The following is an 18,931-nucleotide window of genomic DNA, read 5'->3' as shown; positions in this document are numbered from 1 at the left end:
TCCTCCTAGACTCTCCTCAATTTACCAGGCTGTGCAGAATAGGGTGGTCCAGTCAGGCTTTGTTTGAGTAAGGAGACTATAAGCAGTCTGTTAAGTCTTCGTTTCCTTTCAACATAACTGGGGTATAGAAGGGGTCTTTGATATACCAAACTCCTTGATACTGAAAGGGCTCCTAATTGAGAGTAGCCCAGGTAGTGTCCCTTGGACCTTTTCCAGTCCCTCTCACTAGTGCCACTAGACTGGTTTTTAAGTTTTCTATAAAGTTTCAAATACACATTATAAGATTCTTTCTAGGCATCCTTGATTGTCTGTACTATGCTATCTTTAATGCGACACATGGGAAGTTGCGATATGTGTGAACTTAGCTTGACAGTTGGTTACACATCACACGTTCGTTGGGTTTGTGTGTAGAGCGATTGGCTTGGGCACAGTAGAACTGTGTGTTGACTGTGTCCTCTTTCTACACCACAGAGCGGGGCCTCATACTCCCGAGCGGTTGCCGGGTGAGGTGAGGTCTTCACCCACACAATGCTGGGTGAGTATCACTTTGAGGAAATGCCTCGAAATGATCAAGCTATTATGCTGTTTTCAAGTATGCAGAATGTAAATTATTCATGCAGGTGTGTCTTGTCTATACAGTCTCTCTGGATGCAGGTGGTTGTGTATGTGTAATTTAATGTTGTTGTACAATACTATCTTGTTTATTGATAGGAAGAAGACATGCTTCTCTCCCACAAGTGGACGTCTAACCGTTAAAGTTCCTGGTAGATATGTACCTTTTCTACTAGTAATCTTATCGTTATTTTCACTCAACACAACAAATGTAGTTATGGCTGCAGTAGCTGATTTATAATAGGTCCTGAAGAATGCCGGGGTAAAACCCCACTTGGCTGAAACATGTTGACCGTACTGCACACAGCGCCATAGGGTAGTCGTTCTACCAGGCGCGTTCTTTTATCCCTTGACACACGAACTTCTGTTTAAACGCTCTTTCAGAGTCTGTGTAGTCAATTTTATTCATCACTTTATCTTGAGCACTGCACACTATCTAGTCCACTACATGGTAAACATGTTTGCTAGTTTTCTGACATCCAGTTCTACACCGGCACTACATGGCCGGTCGGGATATGGATCGATCTGCAATTCCCACGTGACGTAAACTCCATCGCAAGGGTGGTCTGATGGGATTTGTACTAGCTGTGTGTTTCCAATAAACCTCCAGCAACTTTGGTTCACATATGTAGCCTACTGTTCCTAGGTCACTGTTATGGCCACACACCACTCCCAGACCTGTTCTGCTCTCTTGTATGTTTTTGCCTGAGGGGACAGCCACAGGCGAGGCAGCACTGTACTTCCGAATCCATCAGTGCCCATTATCATATTTGGCCCCTGGATGTAGTTATGAAGGTCTAAGGTAGGACTAGGTGGTCCGCTACTGAGCGACTCCACAACTCCATTGGACTTATCAGAGTTCCTGGATTGGGTGATGCACAAAGTATCCACCTTGCTAAAATGTAGTCAATCCACCATTTCCAAACTGCTGAACCTGTTGTGGGTAGATAAATAACTCTGAGTGGTTGGTCGTCCGTAGCAACCCCTCTCCACCCTTCCCCCACGACGGTGCGTTACCAGGGACCAATCAGCTGCACAAACTAACAATTCGGTTGAGGGATAGAAAAAAGACAAACGATAAGATTGGATAGTTGTCCCGGTGCTGTTATAGCTCCAATTACAAATGTGCTCCACAGTACGGGGATCCCTAAAATTTACCAAAATGCAGTCGCCTGTGGTAGTTTTAGGGCTGTGACCCACCCAGGAGAGCCTAAGTACCATCACTATTTCACTAGTAATGTGCGAGGGTAGTGGTCTATTATTATTGAGCCAATGGGTCACTTTGTTTTTTAAGGACATAAACGATTCCTGACCTGGATTACTTATTTCAGGAATACCTGTCAATACTACCAGATATGGACTAGTTTCAGGTGGTATGTCAATTCTAGGGGCCCCATGAGATACTGCATCAGATAGAATCTGTCCGCTCTCTTTAGGTTTTACTGCAGTAACTGTGGTGATCCCACTCAGGTTATCAGAGCGTATAGGCAAGGCATCAACGGTTTTAGGCTTAGATGCTTTGTTAACATCTGTGGTAGAAGGCACAACAAGAAAAGGAGGATTGTGTGTCGGAGTCCCATCAAACACAGAATTCATTTGAGCTTTAGCCAGACGTGAACCATTTGGCTTTGTATTGTCCACAGTACCCCGTGTGACTAGTTCAAGCTGGGAAAGCTGATGCTAGATGCGACCAAGTCTCTCTTCTATCGGACCAAGTGAGGATCTCAGTAGGGCACCCAGTTTTGCAAGCAAGGGATCCTCTGCCACCATTGTGCTGCCGGTGAACTGAGCCACATCCGTGAAAGTTGGCCCTGGGCCCAATACAGTCAGTGGAGGTGGGCCATGGCTAGTCAAATCATTCAAGACATGACACTCCTTATCTTTCAATGATATATCACTACCGCCGACCCTTTTGCAAGTTTAGACTTCCTGCCGCCAACAGCAGTTGCGGCAGCGCGCTTTCTCTTGGGTTTTGCGCCCTCACATCTCTCTCGAAGCTGACGGGTGGGTGATTTCTCAGTAAAATTAGCCATGATTGGAGCGTCAGTAATCACTATGGCCTCCGATGTTTGTGAGCAGGCAGTTGGTGGAGTACGCTCGTGCTCCTAGGAGGAGGGTGGGGTGTGTAAATTGACTGAGACACAAGTTGTATTAGCACGACTATCATGCTCGGGTGTCCGAGCGTTGGCAAAGTGGCCCATTGAGGAACGTTTAGCCATGGCAAGATCATGCGACACCCGGGGCTCCATGAGTCGACCCCTGGTCGATGACTGAGATAGCTCTAGTTATGAAATTGTCCAGTGTTCCTGTTAGCTGGCCTCTAGCAACCAAAGTTTTGTTCCTCGTTTCGCGTGCAGCCATACTACTACTGAGGGTCTTCACCCACAGGAATACTTACAGCGAACCCAGGCGATGAGTGTATGTTCTGCAACAGTCGAAAGAGGGGTGGCCGGTCTCTCTCGGTCTTGAACGGGCTAAAACGGGCCCGCCCTTGGCCCGGCGCAGCCCGCGCACGATCCCGTGACGCGGGGGCGCTGCTGTGGTTTATGCGCCTGCGGGCGCGGTGAGGGCGTAGGCGGCTTCCGCCGCTAAGAATGCTGGGGGTTGTAGTTCCCCTGCTCCTCGCTTGCCTCGCTGCGATGTTTGTGAACTGCGGCGGGAGGGGACCAACACGGGCAGCGGCAAAGAAGTGAGCAGCTCCAAGCTCCAAGGTGAGTGCCCTCGGCAACAAAAGGCAAAAGGCAAATCCCCCCAAGTCCTATATATCCTCACAATCAGAAGGGTCCAGCGGATGTAAAGGTATATTGCTTTCAAACATCTGTCATACTCAAAAGAAGTTACAGGTGAAAATGTTGACACAAACGGCTTCTTTTTTCAACTTATTTTCAATTTTTCCAATTTTCAGCTGTTAGTTTCTAAAAAAAAAACCTTGAAAGACCTACACAAATGACCCCTTGCTGAATGCAGAATGTTATCTACTTTTCTGAAATGTATATCTTTCCAGGTCCCATTATAGCTTTCATACCAATTCCTACCATTAACTGGAAGGAGGTTGAAAGCACAAATAATAGCAAAAATAGGCTATGTCCCAGTAAAATGCCAAAACTATGAAAAAAGTTTGGTTTTTTGACAAAAGTCTTTCAGTCCCTGAAAGCTGGGAAGATGATGATTTCAGCACCACAAACCCTTTGTTCATACCATTTGCAGGGGAAAAAACAGAAACTTTCTTCTGCAGCCCTTTTTCTCCATTTTTACCCCCAAAACTAATTTTAGCCTTATTTTGGCTAATTTCTGGGTCTCCTCCAGGGGAATCAACAAACCCTGGGGACTTTTACAATACCCATGATGTTGGAAGAAAAGGACGCACATTTGGTGTGGATACCTTATGTGGTCAAAAAGTTACAGGGGCCTAAGTGCAAACTAGCCCAAAAAAGGCTTAGCACAGGGAGGTGGAGGCATAGCAGTGAAGGGGTTAAAAGGCAAAAAAGGATACAAAGCTAATTCTTGTGTATCCACTGTGTGGTTGTGAAGGATCTGCTTTGTCCTACCAGACTTCTGTCTCTAGGTTTTTCATAGAACACTGGGGGTGCACTTGACAGAAAGGGAAACAGGATGCCAAAACAATTCTAGTGTATCCACTGTCTGGTTGCTGGAAAGCCCTACCTTTGTTATTCCAGACTTCTATCTCTAGGACACAAGGATTACCACCGTACAATCCCCACTACATATCCAAACCTCAGAGCCCAGCTTTAGTGTGGCCAAAGACATCTTGAAAGAAAGGTGTTTCAATTAACTGTTTAAATAAAATAAATAAACACAGTAAACAAAACAGAACAAGCCATAAAGATAACAATTTAAAATTAAAAACAATTAAAATATAACTTCAAATTAAAAACCAATTAAAAAATACAAAATGTACAATATATTTTTTAAATTAATGTAACATTAATATTTTTAAGATACGCATATTTATAAAATTTTACATTATTAAAATATGTTCATATATTTTTAATATGTTATAATATTATTTTTTTCTAATTTAAAATAAATAATGAATACCATTAATCTATTTTAATTAACATCAAATTAAAATATATTAAACATATTAATATACATATAATTATAATATAAAATTAATTTCTAAATTATTAATTTACATACCTTTAAAATTACTACCTTACAATTTGAATATAAAAGATTTTTTTTAAAGTCTCCCCACCCTCTTTCCCTAAAAACCCAATATCCCACTACTGAAAAAAAAAATCAACAATTAATTATATATGTTAATACAACCAAAAATACACATTTCAACAATTTCATATGTAAAAACGTATCTTACTAAAACACAAATAAAAAAATAATAAACATGTACAATCAAACACACTACAATACATTACGTACTAATTAACACTTGATATGGGGCGAAGTCCAATCGCCTCTTCCGAAGTACATCATGTGAGGGTGGCTCAAACCTAGGGTCAGCAAATGCCATCCTGGACTACCCTCCCCTGATGTACCTACTAAGAACTGCCCGTGTGTTTCTGCTGCCAACACCCGTCCTCTGCTTCACTATCTGACTTAACAAGATTATTAATTTCTTCAGAGTAAATCCATTTTCAGTTTTTCTGGTTTTAGTAGCATGTTGTTTGCATCCCCCGTGAGTCACTGCTCGTTAATATTAGTCAGTTTCCATTTGTGGATAAAGAGTGTGAATAAATGCGCAATAGTGTGTCGTCGGACAAAGGAGCATGTCATTTCCTGTTCGCTACCCCGACCTCTGGCCTGTTTTACTCCCAGTAATGAGGCAAACTACATCTGACATTTCGAGATCTATAATACTGTGAGTGGCAACAACTAAACACAATACATCTGCAGCCGCCGGATCTCAGTGGACCTTGAGGGTGGAAATACAGCTTTTCATTTGCATGAATTTCTAGCTTCACACCAACCATCCTAAATCTTCCTCAGAGACTTAAACCTCCCCTGGAATGATCTGAACGATCCTGTAATTAACAGTTTTAAAACCTTCTTTGCTGACCTTAGCCTGACCCAATTTTGCGACAGACCCACACACAACAAAGGATCTTATCGTTGTGAAGCCCAACGCAATTAAACTTGAATCTATCCTCCCTAGTGATTAGTCTAATCACCTCCTTATCACATTCTTCATCAAGGATGCGTTGACAACTAACACAACTCACCATGGAAATCCAGATGCTGGACAAGGAGCATGCACATCATCCATAACAAACTGTCCTCTCTTAGCCACAATATCCTGCCTCCCCTGAAGAGATATCTGATGTCCTTGATCTTACAAATCATTACAATCGCTCCATGGTGACTGTCCTTGATGCGGTCGCTCTATTACAACTAATAAGAGTGTATGCAAAAGATTCCAAACCATGGTATAACGGTAGCCTCAATACTGAAAGACGCAAGTTGAGGCTAGCTGAACATCAGTGGGGATCAGCTTCTTCCCTGATCACCTCAAGCACTTGAGAACACTGAGGAATAGCTACTACAAAAGCATTAGATCCTCAAAAGCAAACTATTTCAGAAACCAGTTAGATCAAGCAAAAATCGTCCTCAAAAACATTTTGATCTCAATCAAATGACGCACCCATCCTGTCCCTCACTGGACCTATTTCACTGCCAAACTGTGAGGATTTCGCCTCCTTCTTTCTTCAGAAGACATAAAGCTTGTTAAACGATCTGCAGACTTCTGTGGAACAATGTCCTCTCCCACTTCAATCCATCTTCTCAACATCCCAGTCTACTGTTCCTTTGTGTCCCACGGGACAACTCCCCAAAAACAACACCTCATGGAACTCTTTTGAAACCTTTGAGGAAAACACCAACCATAATATTCTAACAATGCTTAAACGCTCAAACCACTTCAATGACCCTCTACCACCCAACTTATTCAAGGCGATCATACCCGCATTGCTCCCACTTTGGACTGAGATTGTTAATGCCTCCCTCCTTCAAGGCACTATCCCCGACTGTCTAAAGTCTGGTCAGGTTGCCCCCATCCTGAAAAAACCTAAAGCAGACCAAACTGACCTAAACAACTTCCATCCTATCTCCAATATTCATACCTTGGCAAAGCTTCTGGAAAAATGTGTTCACATCCAACTCTGTAAGCACATAGATCATTTCCGACTATTGGACAAATTTCAATCTGGTCTTCGCCCAGGGCACAGCACTGAATCAGCAATGACACACATAGCGGACAATGCCCTAAAATTTCTGGACCAGAACAAATCCTTTCTTTTAATCCTCCTTGACTTATCATTGGCATTTGATACATTTAAGCATGACAACCTTCTTGACCGGTTGGAACACCGTATGGGACTTTCAGGATCAGTCTTTAACTGGCTCACCTCCTTTCTCCACAACAGGTCTCAAAGAGTCAAGGTTAATCACTCACTATCACAGACAACGTTGGTCACATTAGGGGTCGCACAGGGCTCCTCACTTCCTCCCACACTTTTCAACCTTTCCTTGGAACCACTTACAGAAATGTTTTGTTCCTCCAACATCCTCTATCATATGTACGCTGACGATATCCAACTATACCTAAAAGTCTCCTCCCCTGAGCACATCAGTTCCCTCAACACAACTCTTCAGAAAACTCAAAACTGGCTAGCTTCCAATCAACTTAAACTAAACACAAATAAAACTGAATTCCTACTAATCGCGACCCCTAACTAGTCACCTGTCATTGAAGATTGGCTTAAACATCTTACTGCTCTCAACGGCATCCCACAAGTCACCGACTCTGCGAGATGTTTGGGATTAACTCTCGACAAGAACCTCAACATGCAGAAGCACATCAGTGCAACCACCAAAGGAGCGAATCACCAAATGAACATTTTTAGGAAAATAAAACACTTCCTCCCCCACAACGACTTCAAGCACGCAGGCTAGACTATGGAAGTTTAACCTTCTGTGGCCTGCCCAGATCCAAACTCCCTCCTCTGAGGGCCTCACTCAACAATGCTGCAAGGCTCTTCGCCTGCTCAAAAAGAAACAACCACATCACCCTCGATCTGAAATCTCTCAGCTGGCTTCCTTACGAAGCAAGAATCCAGCAAAAAATTGCCTGAATGATACACAATGCCCTCCACTTCAAAACCCCTAGATATCTTGCCCAAAACCTAGAACTCTCTGGTGGCTCCAGATCATCCAGAAGCTCCAAATCCTTACTTCTGACACCACAGAGCTTCTGAAAAAAGAAAACCTACAACCGTTCCTTTTCTGGGATTGCTCCAGAAATGTGGAACTCCTTGCCCCTGAAATCAGATTGAACCCCTCAACGGTATCCTTCAAGAAGGAAGTCAAAGCACTCCTTCTGAACAGATTTCTTCCTTGAGGCTATGATACCCATTCCGGCTCCTCTATTTTACGCATGGCTACGCCATCTCATTCTTGCAGTTTTCTTGACTATGATAATTTTGCTCTTATTGGTTGATTTCTGCGTGCTGATCACTACTTTATCCTGTACGTTTTACCGAATATGATGTTATTGTTTTTATTGCGCCACTATCTTTATACCTGTAAAGCAATCTGATACTCGCAAGGGTTATGTTCTCGCTATATAAAACTATCAAAGTAAATATTGGATGAACACATGGTTTAAATATTTAAAACATATTTTTATTTTTTACTCCTAAATGATACTCCTGTCTAAAATAAAAAATGCTTTTTTCCAGCAAAGACATTATTCTACTCAGAACCTGCAAAGGTAAACAGTAAAATATTCCTTCTAAAAAAATGTGTCTCAGAGCATGGCTGGCCTTTTGCCTACTGTGACTGAATGGACTGGGTCTGCCAGAAAATGTAGCGACAAACAAAACTGCCATTACTACCGCCTCTTTTCATCACAAGGAAAGTTAACAAGCTGTTTAAATATTCGTTCAGCACAAATAAAGTCTCTCCCAGATAACAGGGGACCCTTTATGATCATAAACCTTCTCCAGAGCACTCTATGGAGAGTCAGAGAGAGCCTGCAGCCAGGAAAACCACACAGGTCTGCTCCTTATCAGGGGCGTAGCTTCCATCGGTGCAGCAGGTGCAGTGGCACCGGTGCCAGAGGCCTGTTGGGCCCACTAAACACTGATTATTGCTGTATTTCACAGTTCAAACAGCGGCCAGGGTCCATTTCCTTCCTAGCACCAGGGCCCATGACACACTGGATGACCACTTCTCCTCGTCGGAGTATTAACCCTTGAGAGTCCTTGCACAGTCTTTGATTACTGTTCTTCCTGCAGGGGCAGTAAATCAATAGCTGGCTGTAATAAAGCCCTGTTTGCACAGCTAATAAAGGCACCAACAGACTGCCAAGGAGAGGCTTTCAGACAATAGACTGCAAACAGTTTTAAGATTATAAAACCGTCAACAGACGGAGGGAAGGGAAACACCCAGTTACGTCTGTGTGTGAAACTGCACTTCTGAGATTGTGCACCAGCACCGTCTGCCAGTGTTGCACTTACCATCCCAGTGCCATACATGCCAACATTTTAGAGGAGCCATGTGGGTGGTTAAAATTTATTTTCCCCATTGACTTATTGGGGTTGTTGCCGCTGATGTCCTGGGATTAGGGCTACTACTGCTCTGCATACTGATTGTCCAACGCACTGCTCATTTTTTTGTGACAAAATACTCATAAAGAAGACATTACACACTACGATATTCAGGCCATAATCCACTGGCACGGGCCGCTGTATTCAGGATTTAAGATCTTGCTTCTTCCCCACCTTCCTCTTAACTCAGTGTAACAATAGTGTTCCAGGTTTCAGGCATAGGTGCAGTGCTAACCCTACGGTGTTTAGGGTTTGCGCACTTAGGGGCCGTTTCAGATGTCAGATGGACCTGAGTAACCGACCGACCTATTGTCGTCGGTTACGGACCCTTTTCGGTCGCACTTGTATACTTCACAATTGGAGACTGCATTCCGAACAGAATGCATGCTTGCATAGTGAAATGCAGGGGTGCAGGGATCAACAGGGGGCACCTTTTGGTGGCCTCGCACCCATGGTGGCCCTACTGGGGCCCCCCAAAGACAGTTTCCGACCCCCTTTTCTTGTCGGAAAGACCTGCATGAAAAGGTAGTGGGAAACTGTCATAGTACTTCCTTGGTCAGAAAGAGGTGGCCGGGGGAGTACTGAAGGGTTTCCGATGGCGCACGAGCTCTCCGAATCCGTCGTAAGCCATCCAGAAATCCAAGTCAGATTCCTTTCCGACCGAGCCCATCAGAATGGCTCAGTCGGAAAGGAATCCGAACGGCACGTTCCGATGCGGGCCAATGCGGGCCAACCGACCATCGGTCTGAGCCCTTCCGTCCGACAATGGAATCGGGCCCTTTAATTTGATAGTTTCTATAAATTGTGGCATCAATGATAGTTTGTAGTCCTAATCTCTTTTTGATCAATGTGAGTCTTTTAGTTCACTGTTGGATGCAGTCAGCCCTACAGCACTTGGCTGGTCTCTCCTTCCTCTTCCGGGAGTGTGACACAGCTGCAAGTGCTGGGCTTGGACAGAGCAGCTGTGGGGCCACTGTCCAGAGACTGGATGTCGGCAGGATCTGTCCTCAGTGCCACGGTCCTACCTTTTCAGAAATCACAGACGAGCACTCTGATTCAGGCATACTTCAGGACAGTCCCACAGCACCACCCACGTTCATGGACACAGCAGTGCACATCTGGTTAGACAATCTAGCTCTACAGTTCCGCTACCACCCCCCCATGTATCTTACAGTGATGTAGGAAGTCTCTCACAACCACTGGAAGATGACAACCCTGATTCCTCAGGGATCGTGGAAAACAGTACAGTACTTTTCGCTCAGTCACTCGTGCGTACTTATTCTCAGAAAATACACAGGGTGGCGATTAGGACCTTTCAATAAGTATTTATTGGTCCAGCATCCGCCTCATGTAAAACATATTTGCTGCAAGAATTAGGAGACAAAAGCATATGAACAAAATCGCAAGTACCAATATAGTAAACAGTAGATACATTTTTACCATAGTGCTAAGAAAAAGAACATATACAGTTCGGGTAAAACAATAGCACTTGCATACTCAAAGAATGCGTTCCCTAAATGTACCTAGCCTAAGTCTGTATGTGTAGCATGTATATGCATATAGATATGTATATGTAGTCAAGAATCTCCTAGGGAAGAACCAACCCCCTCACCGGATGATGGAGAACGAAGGACCCCGTCTCTGCTTCGAGGATGACACCCGAGAAGGGATTTCAGACCGCTGCGTGTCGAAGATTCAGGACCCGGTGTCAGCTTGGAATTCTCCTCTGATTTGTAGGGGGGAATAAGGGTCTTGTATACTAGAGTGGCCACTCCAGGGTTTCATATAGAATCAATATGTTTTGAAAACAATCAAATGTTTTGAAACAACTGGACTTAGGGATAGTATAATTTATTATTCCAATTGCAGCCTGCACAACAGAAGGGAAGGTGTTGGAATAGTAAATTATACTATTACTTATGTTAGAGCGCCCCTACAGCAAGTGGATCTAATGACTTGCGTTGTAAAGGCATTGCGTTCTAACAACACAGTTGTTGTAACAACTGCGTTGTAAAAGAACTACGATGTGACGACTGCGTTGTAAATGCTGACTCCCCCTAAAAGACATGACAGTACTGCTTGAGGCATTGGCTCACTGCTGCCCTTTTCTTCTCAGGCAGGTCAGCTTTCAGAAACTTCAGGACAGGGAAACAACTCTTCCTACCAGGTCAGACTCCAAGTGATGTCCCCTCACTTCTGGGAGCTGGATATCAGGCAAACACCAGCTCTCGTTGCACAACAGTCAGAGGGGTACTCCACAGGCCTCCCTCCTCCTTGGTAAAGAGAACTTGGACATGGAACAGGTGGATCAACAGCTCTCACATTTATACAGATAAAGGTGACAGGGGATGTGTGTTCTCTGTCTGCACTTTCAGAACCAGTTTGGGTCCACTTTACATTTAAGTGTCCTTTCTAGGCTGCTCTCTGCACGCAGCCTTTTTGTAGCGTGATGCTGCTCACAGAAGTGTAGCCCTCTGTCTGAAGCACCCACATCTTAGGAGTAGTGTGGTGTGAGCTTTATGTACCTGGCTCCACTTAACAGAGATTGGGAACCAACAAATTACTGGCCTCATCCAAAGGACTCTTCATACTCTGAACAACAGTGACTACAGTCCCACACTTCACCCCGCCATCTACCAAAAGGTAATGCTCAGGAGGATTCATCTTTTATACCGCTTTTGGCCGCCATAAGTGTGGCAGGGTATGCTCAGACGTGAGTCCCTTGCTCACTTTGCCACTGGATTCAAGCAAGCCGGGCTGAAGACGTCTGGAATGCCAGAAACCGGTCATCGGAAGCTTGTTTACGGTCCAGGGAAGGCATGGCTTGGCAGTTCGGGCTGGACTGTTCCCATGAGGCACAGGGTCAGACTGATTTGCATATAGCCATGTCAGAACTGGGGTGGCAGAGTGGGCTAAAGAACGGTGATGGATCAAACCCAGATCTTTTGACTGGGTGTGAGTGTTTGATTGGTTCAGATGCTCCGTCCATCACCACCCCCTTTTGTACCGCTTTTGGCCGCCATAGGTGTGGCAGGGTATGCTCAGACGTGAGTCCCTTGCTCACTTTGCCACTGGATTCAAGCAAGCCGGGCTGAAGACGGCTGGTATGCCAGAAACCGGTCCTTGGAAGCTTGTTTACGGTCCAGGGAAGGCATGGCTTGGCAGTTCGGGCTGGACTGTTCCCATGAGGCACAGGGTCAGACTGATTTGCATATAGCCATGTCAGAACTGGGGTTGCAGAGTGGGCTAAAGAACAGTGATGGATCAAACCCAGCAAAAAGACTTAATCACATTTCTAACGGGAAGCCTGTCTTTGTCCACTTCAAGGTCTAGGTCTCCCCCAACCAGATTTAGGAATGTCAGCAATACACTTCCACTGTCTGAGAAAATAACCCAACCTCCATCGTGTGTGCATGAGCAGGTCAGTGGTTTCCAAAATGAAGCCCATAGGCCCCCATTACTCATGCACGCGATGTAAGCACCATGCAGGTCACACAACGTCAAACATGTATGAAGATGTTGACACTGAGACCTGGATTAGCATGTAGCAGCAACTTTTACATGCGTGTGCCAGCAGGTCTCCACTCCTATGACGCAGATAAAAAGGTCTGGGGCCTTATTTATGAAGGGCTTGCGTCAGTTTTGCGCCGCCGGTGCGTCACTTTTTGTGACGCACCAGCGGTGTAAAAAATGCGCCTCGTTGCGCCATATTTAAAAAGTGACGCATCTAGGTAGATGCGTCACTTTTTAAACCCCTGCGCCACATTATACCTGCGTCAGGTATAATGTATGCAGAGGGGGCGTTCCCCCGCAAAAAGCCTCGTAATAGTGACGCAGTGAAATCTATGAGATTTCACTGCATCACTTTTAGGACGCTGTTGCATCAAAATCTTGCACCTGCCTCACAGCAGGCGTAAGACTGACGCAAGCCCTTTCACATGGGGCTTCCCCATGTGAATGGACGCATTGCTGGAGTTGCGTCACTTTTGTGACACACTCCAGCAATGCGTCACTTTTGCGCTTACAGATACGTCAGAAATACTGACGTATCTGTAACTCCTTGTGACATGATGCGTCATACCTTAAATATGACGCATCAGGAATGTCGTAAGGAGTGCGCACTGAAAAGTGACGCATCGCTGTTCACACGCAGCGATGCGTCACTTTTCATAAATGAGGCCCCAGGTCACCACTACAAATGTGCAAAGCATGTTACGCTGAAACTGCTGCACAACATACTAAACCCAAGACTGGGACAGTAGTCAACTGTCTAACCAATGACAGCACACTCTGTGCGCCCTTCTGTGAACTGGCCAGATGCAGGGCCTCTTCCGGGTCAAAGGACAGGCCAAGACCTTCGCACGCATGTTACTATGTGAGTGAAAACGAGGCCTTTGTTACAATGGCGGGCCAGTGATTCCTCTGCTGGTGGGTGCAGCAGGTGACTGCACTTTTCTGCAGGGTGAAGCTGTGGGGTCCCTACACTTTCAGGGGTTGCACTAGATGGGGGCACTGACTGTGGCCATCTCTCTGCAGTCCCTGAAACCTCCCATGCCACTATGCCTGCATCTATAAAACAGCATGGACACAGAGGGGAAGTGTTTACTCATTCTCATGGTGCTACTCCCCCTGGCAAATGAGGGATTGTCCTCTCAAGATCACGCCAGCTCTCCACATGGGCCAGTGTAATCTGTATAGCACAAGGGCCCCAGAGGGCCCGAGGGCACAAACAGGAGGCGCCGACACCCATTGTGCCCCCGGGTAACACGGCTCCCAGTGTTCAGACCTCAGATCAAATTTAGGCAAACCTTTTCCAACAATCAGTCTGCTCTGACCACTGCAGCAGTTTCAGTGTTCACTCTCTTAGATCCCTAGAGGGAATAGTAGAGAGAATGGCTATTCCCCACTGTCCATGGTCTCTTCACACTCTGCGGCTAAAATTGGGTGATGGCAGAGGCTTCCGTTCAGCAGAGTTGTACCAGTAGGCATCATGCAAAAATTGGAGGCAGGTCATCCCCCACTCATGCCATGCAGGGTGGGCCTGTGTCTACGCCCCAAAGAAGGTGAACTCTCTTCTCCAGAAAATCTGTATGGATTGCTTCTTGGCGGCACGGGCCAACCTAACTGTAAGAGTACAGTGAACTGAACCTCAGGTGCGGGTCAGTGAGAATTGTAGCATTGTAACATCCGGGCTTGTATGTTAAGACACATGTTGATGTGTTTCTGAAAGAACCAGAAAGGGGCGGCACAGGGGCTTGTGAGTCGAGGCGCTGCTCAGAGGGACAAGTGGTGAGATCATTTGACCAATTTGTTCCTGCCCTTGCAGCTGCCTCCAGATCTCCTGCCTGCTCTTCGAAACCATGTCCTATTCCTGGTTTCTCAGGGCCAGATGTATCAACATTACATTTTACTAGTCTATAATAGCGAATTTTACCGATTCGCTATTATAGACTCGCAAAAAGCAATGTATGTAGGAATCTGCTAATATTTTGTGATTCTTCCTCATTCCTTATTTGCGAGTCGCAAATAGGGAATGGCTTCCCTCTCATTGCTATGGGCCAAGAGGACCATAGGAATGAATGGGAATTGCACAATTTGCAATTCCCTATAAGGTCTCAGAGGAGACACCTTGGGGTCCTATCTTAGGAATGGTGTCCACTTTGGTCAGATTGTCCTACAATCCAGATGTGCCCAGCTGTGTATAGCGTTAGATGGAGGTTCCTAGATGTTACAGGATAAAAGGCTGAGGGGACACTGCTGAAATGCAGTACCACTCTGGCATGCGTCCCGTTGGCAGCATTCATCACTATGGTTTGAGCCTGGGAAGTCTGTCACTCTGACTGCCCCACCATTGTTGTTTGTGTACCAGGAAATGAGATCATCTCTGTATCTGAAGATTTCTTTCCGGGTTCAAAATATCCACAGGAGCAAATGAAGAGCAGTGCCCTATGGAAAGTGAGGCTATAATCAAAACAACATTTACTGGATGCCATGACTTGTCGATCGCCTTAAGGATAAAAAGACTTATAAGACAAGATCATACAAACATTTAATCTCAATTTAGAGATCATAGAATCACCCTACCAGGATGCAAAGTCCAGACTGTTTAAGAAAAAAACTCAAACTACATTGTGGCATGAATATTGTTTGTGTCTTGGCCAAAGGAGGTCAACAAAAGGTGAGGAAAGTTTAAACCCTAAACTAAGTTTTAAGATCTTTCGACTTTATGTGTCAGAGCTCAAGTTGTAAAAATATAAGTGCCAGGACCCAAGGTATTTAACGGGAGTCTATTGCAGGTGGCACTGCCCACAGATCCAGCCGCGGCTGCTGAATGCCAGTGTCAGCTTCATCTCCTCCCCCTCATACTCACAAGAGTGTCATGGTTGACTGACCCCGGTCACCTCAAGCTGTAGAGTTGGCCTGAAAGTGCTAGTTTCTTTGTCTTTTAAATGAAATTGAATTGTTAGGCGCAGTGCTCACAAATAAGCAGACAGCACCACCATGTGGTGAACTCTCATAAATAAGTACCGGGGCTGAGCACCGGCAAACACCTGCACAAATCAAGCACTGCAGCACAGACTATAACCATATTTTTCTAGACACTGAATGCACAGAAGGTTGGAGATAAGTTTACAACACATTGGTTTTAGGATTTTATGAAGACAAGAAGGTTCCAGAGAAGATATCTTCTGGAAGAAGGCATCTGCTTCCTCTCATATAGGAACGTGGAACAGGTTAATTTGATACGACCCTATCCAGAGAATGGAAAAGTTTGCATGTGAATCTGGGAGTTGGTTCTAAAAAGAGAGAATATGGCCTACGAAACTAAATTCACTTTTTGACATTTTTCAGCTACTTGGGGTAAATGATGGTCGTCGTTATACATGTGTCCTTGCCCATTGAATTATACTTACTGTTATAAGCAGATACATTAATATAAGGAAAAAAATTCACAGTCTGATCTTTGTATGGGAGTCTTATACATTTGTCAACACGTGAAATTGGCTTCTTGGCCATCCAGGTGTGTGCCTGTACCCTGGCGGGGTGCAGTTTGGATTTGGGTTTCATTTTGTCAACTTGTGCCAGGCAGATGTAGTTCCCATCATGAAGTGTAGGCACCATCATGGCTACCATGAGCAGATATGTATTGCTTGGTAGGAAACTGGATGATACAGCTAGGATGATGATCTTATCGACCTTGTCTTGATGCTTGAGGTCGCGCGAGACCTGGGTGAGACACTTCTTTTGTCTCCCAAATCCCTTGCATGTTGACCGGACGTCCGGTACCAGAAGGGGACAGGGAGTTCTGGGTGAAGAGGAAGGGGCAAGGAGGAGGATGCACGCATTGGAGAGGAGCTCTGACGTATGTAGGCCATTTCATTGAGCTCAGTTAGGGATAATCAAATAAAATGAGACTAACACAAGTACCACTGTCCCTCCTACTTGATGCCAGATTGCCTTACTCCCATCCTCCCCTGGGATGCTACAGGCATCTGACTGCAGCTGGACATTAAAACATAGAAACTATATTGGTTGCACAGTGTTCAATCCAGTGGGAAAGTTTATCTGCTTGTGATATTCTTCCTCAAAATTGTACCTCACCATCTAACTCTATGAAAATATCAGGGAATCGCGAAGAATGCTGTGATACCCATTATCCCTAGATTGCATTAGTTCTAACAGAAAATAAATCCTTTTGCGTCCATTGGTCTCAGCATTTCTTGCGCTCCACCAATGCATCTGATGATGTCAACTTGTAGCCTTTGAAAAGGAGAGAGAAAGAGTTTCACAACAAGCTCTCAAACTATGTTTCATTTAGTTAATTAATCAATCAGTAGATTTGTAGAGCGTATCTTGTCACTCTTGAGGGTATCCAGGCATTGGCAGGGTCCAGTTGATTAGCCAGGACTTCAGGGACTTTCAGACCTCTGGAAGAGATGGGGAGGTCCGGAGATGAAAGGGTAGCTCGTTCGATGTCTTCTCTGCAAGGTAGGAGAAGGAGCGACCTCTGCATTTGCTATGTCGGATGCGGAGGGTGAAGGTTAGAGAAAGGGACGTGGGGCCCGATTAACAGAACTAACTTAAGACAAAATCCTAAACTTACTACCATTTTGGTATTCACAGAAGGCTCTTACTCATTTCGGCATTCACAGAGAAGTTAGGACTCCTAAACTGAGAAAAATCCTAACTTTAAGACTTTCGGTATTCACAGAAGGCATTTAGAAGTCCTAAAGTTGGGACTCCTAACATCTGTGAATACCGAAATGAGTAAGTGCCTTCTGAGAATACCAAAATGGTAGTAAATTTAGGATTTTGTCTTAAGTTAGTTCTGTGAATCTGGCCTGTGGAGTGGAGGTGTCTGGAGGGTTGATGGAAGTTCAGGCAATGGTTCAAGTAGGTGGGTGCACAGTTGTACAGGGCCTTGTATGCTTCGGCCTGGAGTTTGAACTGACAGAGACCAGTGGAGTTGCGAGGTAGGGGGTGTTGAGGGTTCATCTAGGGAGATCCAAGATGAGTCTGGATGCGGCGTTCTGTATAGTCTGTAGTCATTGGAGGAGGTGAGCTGTGGTCCCTGCATAGTGGGCTTTGCTGTAGTCCAGTCGGCTGGAGATGAGGGCCTGGGTTATGGTGCATCATGCGCTTTGGTTAGCTATTTGTATCTTAGGAAGCATACGAAGGATGAAGAAGCAGGAGGAGGAGACGGAGTTGACCTGAGATGTCCCAGTTAGATTCAGAATGATGCCTCGGTTCCTAGCATTGGCAGTGGAGGTACGAGTAGGTCTAATTTCCAAGGGTCACCAGGATGCATCCCATGGGAAGAATTTGTTTCCAAAGATAAGTACCTCTGTCTTGTCTGTGTTGGGCTTCAGGCAGTTGTCCTTCATCCTGCTGTCGACATTATTTTACATTTATTTTGTGCTACAGGCCAGAGGGGTAGCGTCAGAGTAAGTTAAAGGAAGGAACACACAGGAAGAGGTAACTAATCAGACAGATACAATGAGATTAGCTGTACTCAACCCCTTGTAAAATCAGAAACATAGAGGTGCCTGGCATCTGTAGCACATAGGGACAGCCCTGGCATGGATAGAAGACAATTAAAGTCTGCAACTAATACTCTGCAGGGTAGAAACTCCTCAGGTGACGTCCCAAGCTGTTCCATGCTGTATTATTTCAGTGCATTCCCATGTTTTAAAAATATTTAAGGACCCTCACTCCAATAGATAACCTGTGCATCCACTGCCCCTAAGGCCAAAGCTGCTGCTGGGACAAAACGGAGACCACCCTTTCTCCCTTTTGTGACCCTGAGGGAGTATCTCACCATGTCTTCTTGCAATGATGTCCTTTGGGGGGCAAACATTTGTTGTAAAGTCCATTCAGCCCGATACTGCGCATCTCTTTTCCTCAGACCTGTGTGTTGAGGTAAAACATATGTGGAAGTAATGTGCCCTTTAGAAAAGACAAGGGGCCTCATTTATGAAAAGTGATGCTTCGCTGCATGGAAACAGCGATGCGTCACTTTTCATTGCGCCCTCTTACGACATGCTGGATGCGCCATATTTACAATATGATGCATCATGTCACAAGGAGTTACAGATACGTCAGTATTTCTGACGTATCTGTAGGTGCAAAAATGACGCATTGCTGGAGTGTGTCACAAAAGTGACGCAACTCTAGCAATGGGTCATTTAACATGGGGCAAGTCCCATGTGAAAGGGCCTGCGTCAGTCTTACGC

At 45.1% G+C, this 18,931-nt stretch overlaps 1 protein-coding gene across 1 annotated transcript in view; it reads right to left on the bottom strand.

The window, feature by feature from the left end:
• Positions 1–18,931, bottom strand: part of KCNK17 (potassium two pore domain channel subfamily K member 17) — a 173,234-nt gene that overhangs the window by 117,376 nt on the left and 36,927 nt on the right. The gene's annotated exons all lie outside the window — the stretch shown is intronic.

Source organism: Lissotriton vulgaris, unplaced genomic scaffold, assembly GCF_964263255.1.
Source record: "Lissotriton vulgaris unplaced genomic scaffold, aLisVul1.2 SCAFFOLD_549, whole genome shotgun sequence".
Classification (NCBI taxonomy): Eukaryota; Metazoa; Chordata; class Amphibia; order Caudata; family Salamandridae; genus Lissotriton; species Lissotriton vulgaris.
Note: the sequence above shows the minus strand (reverse complement) of the source record. Positions and strands in the feature narration are given on the sequence as shown.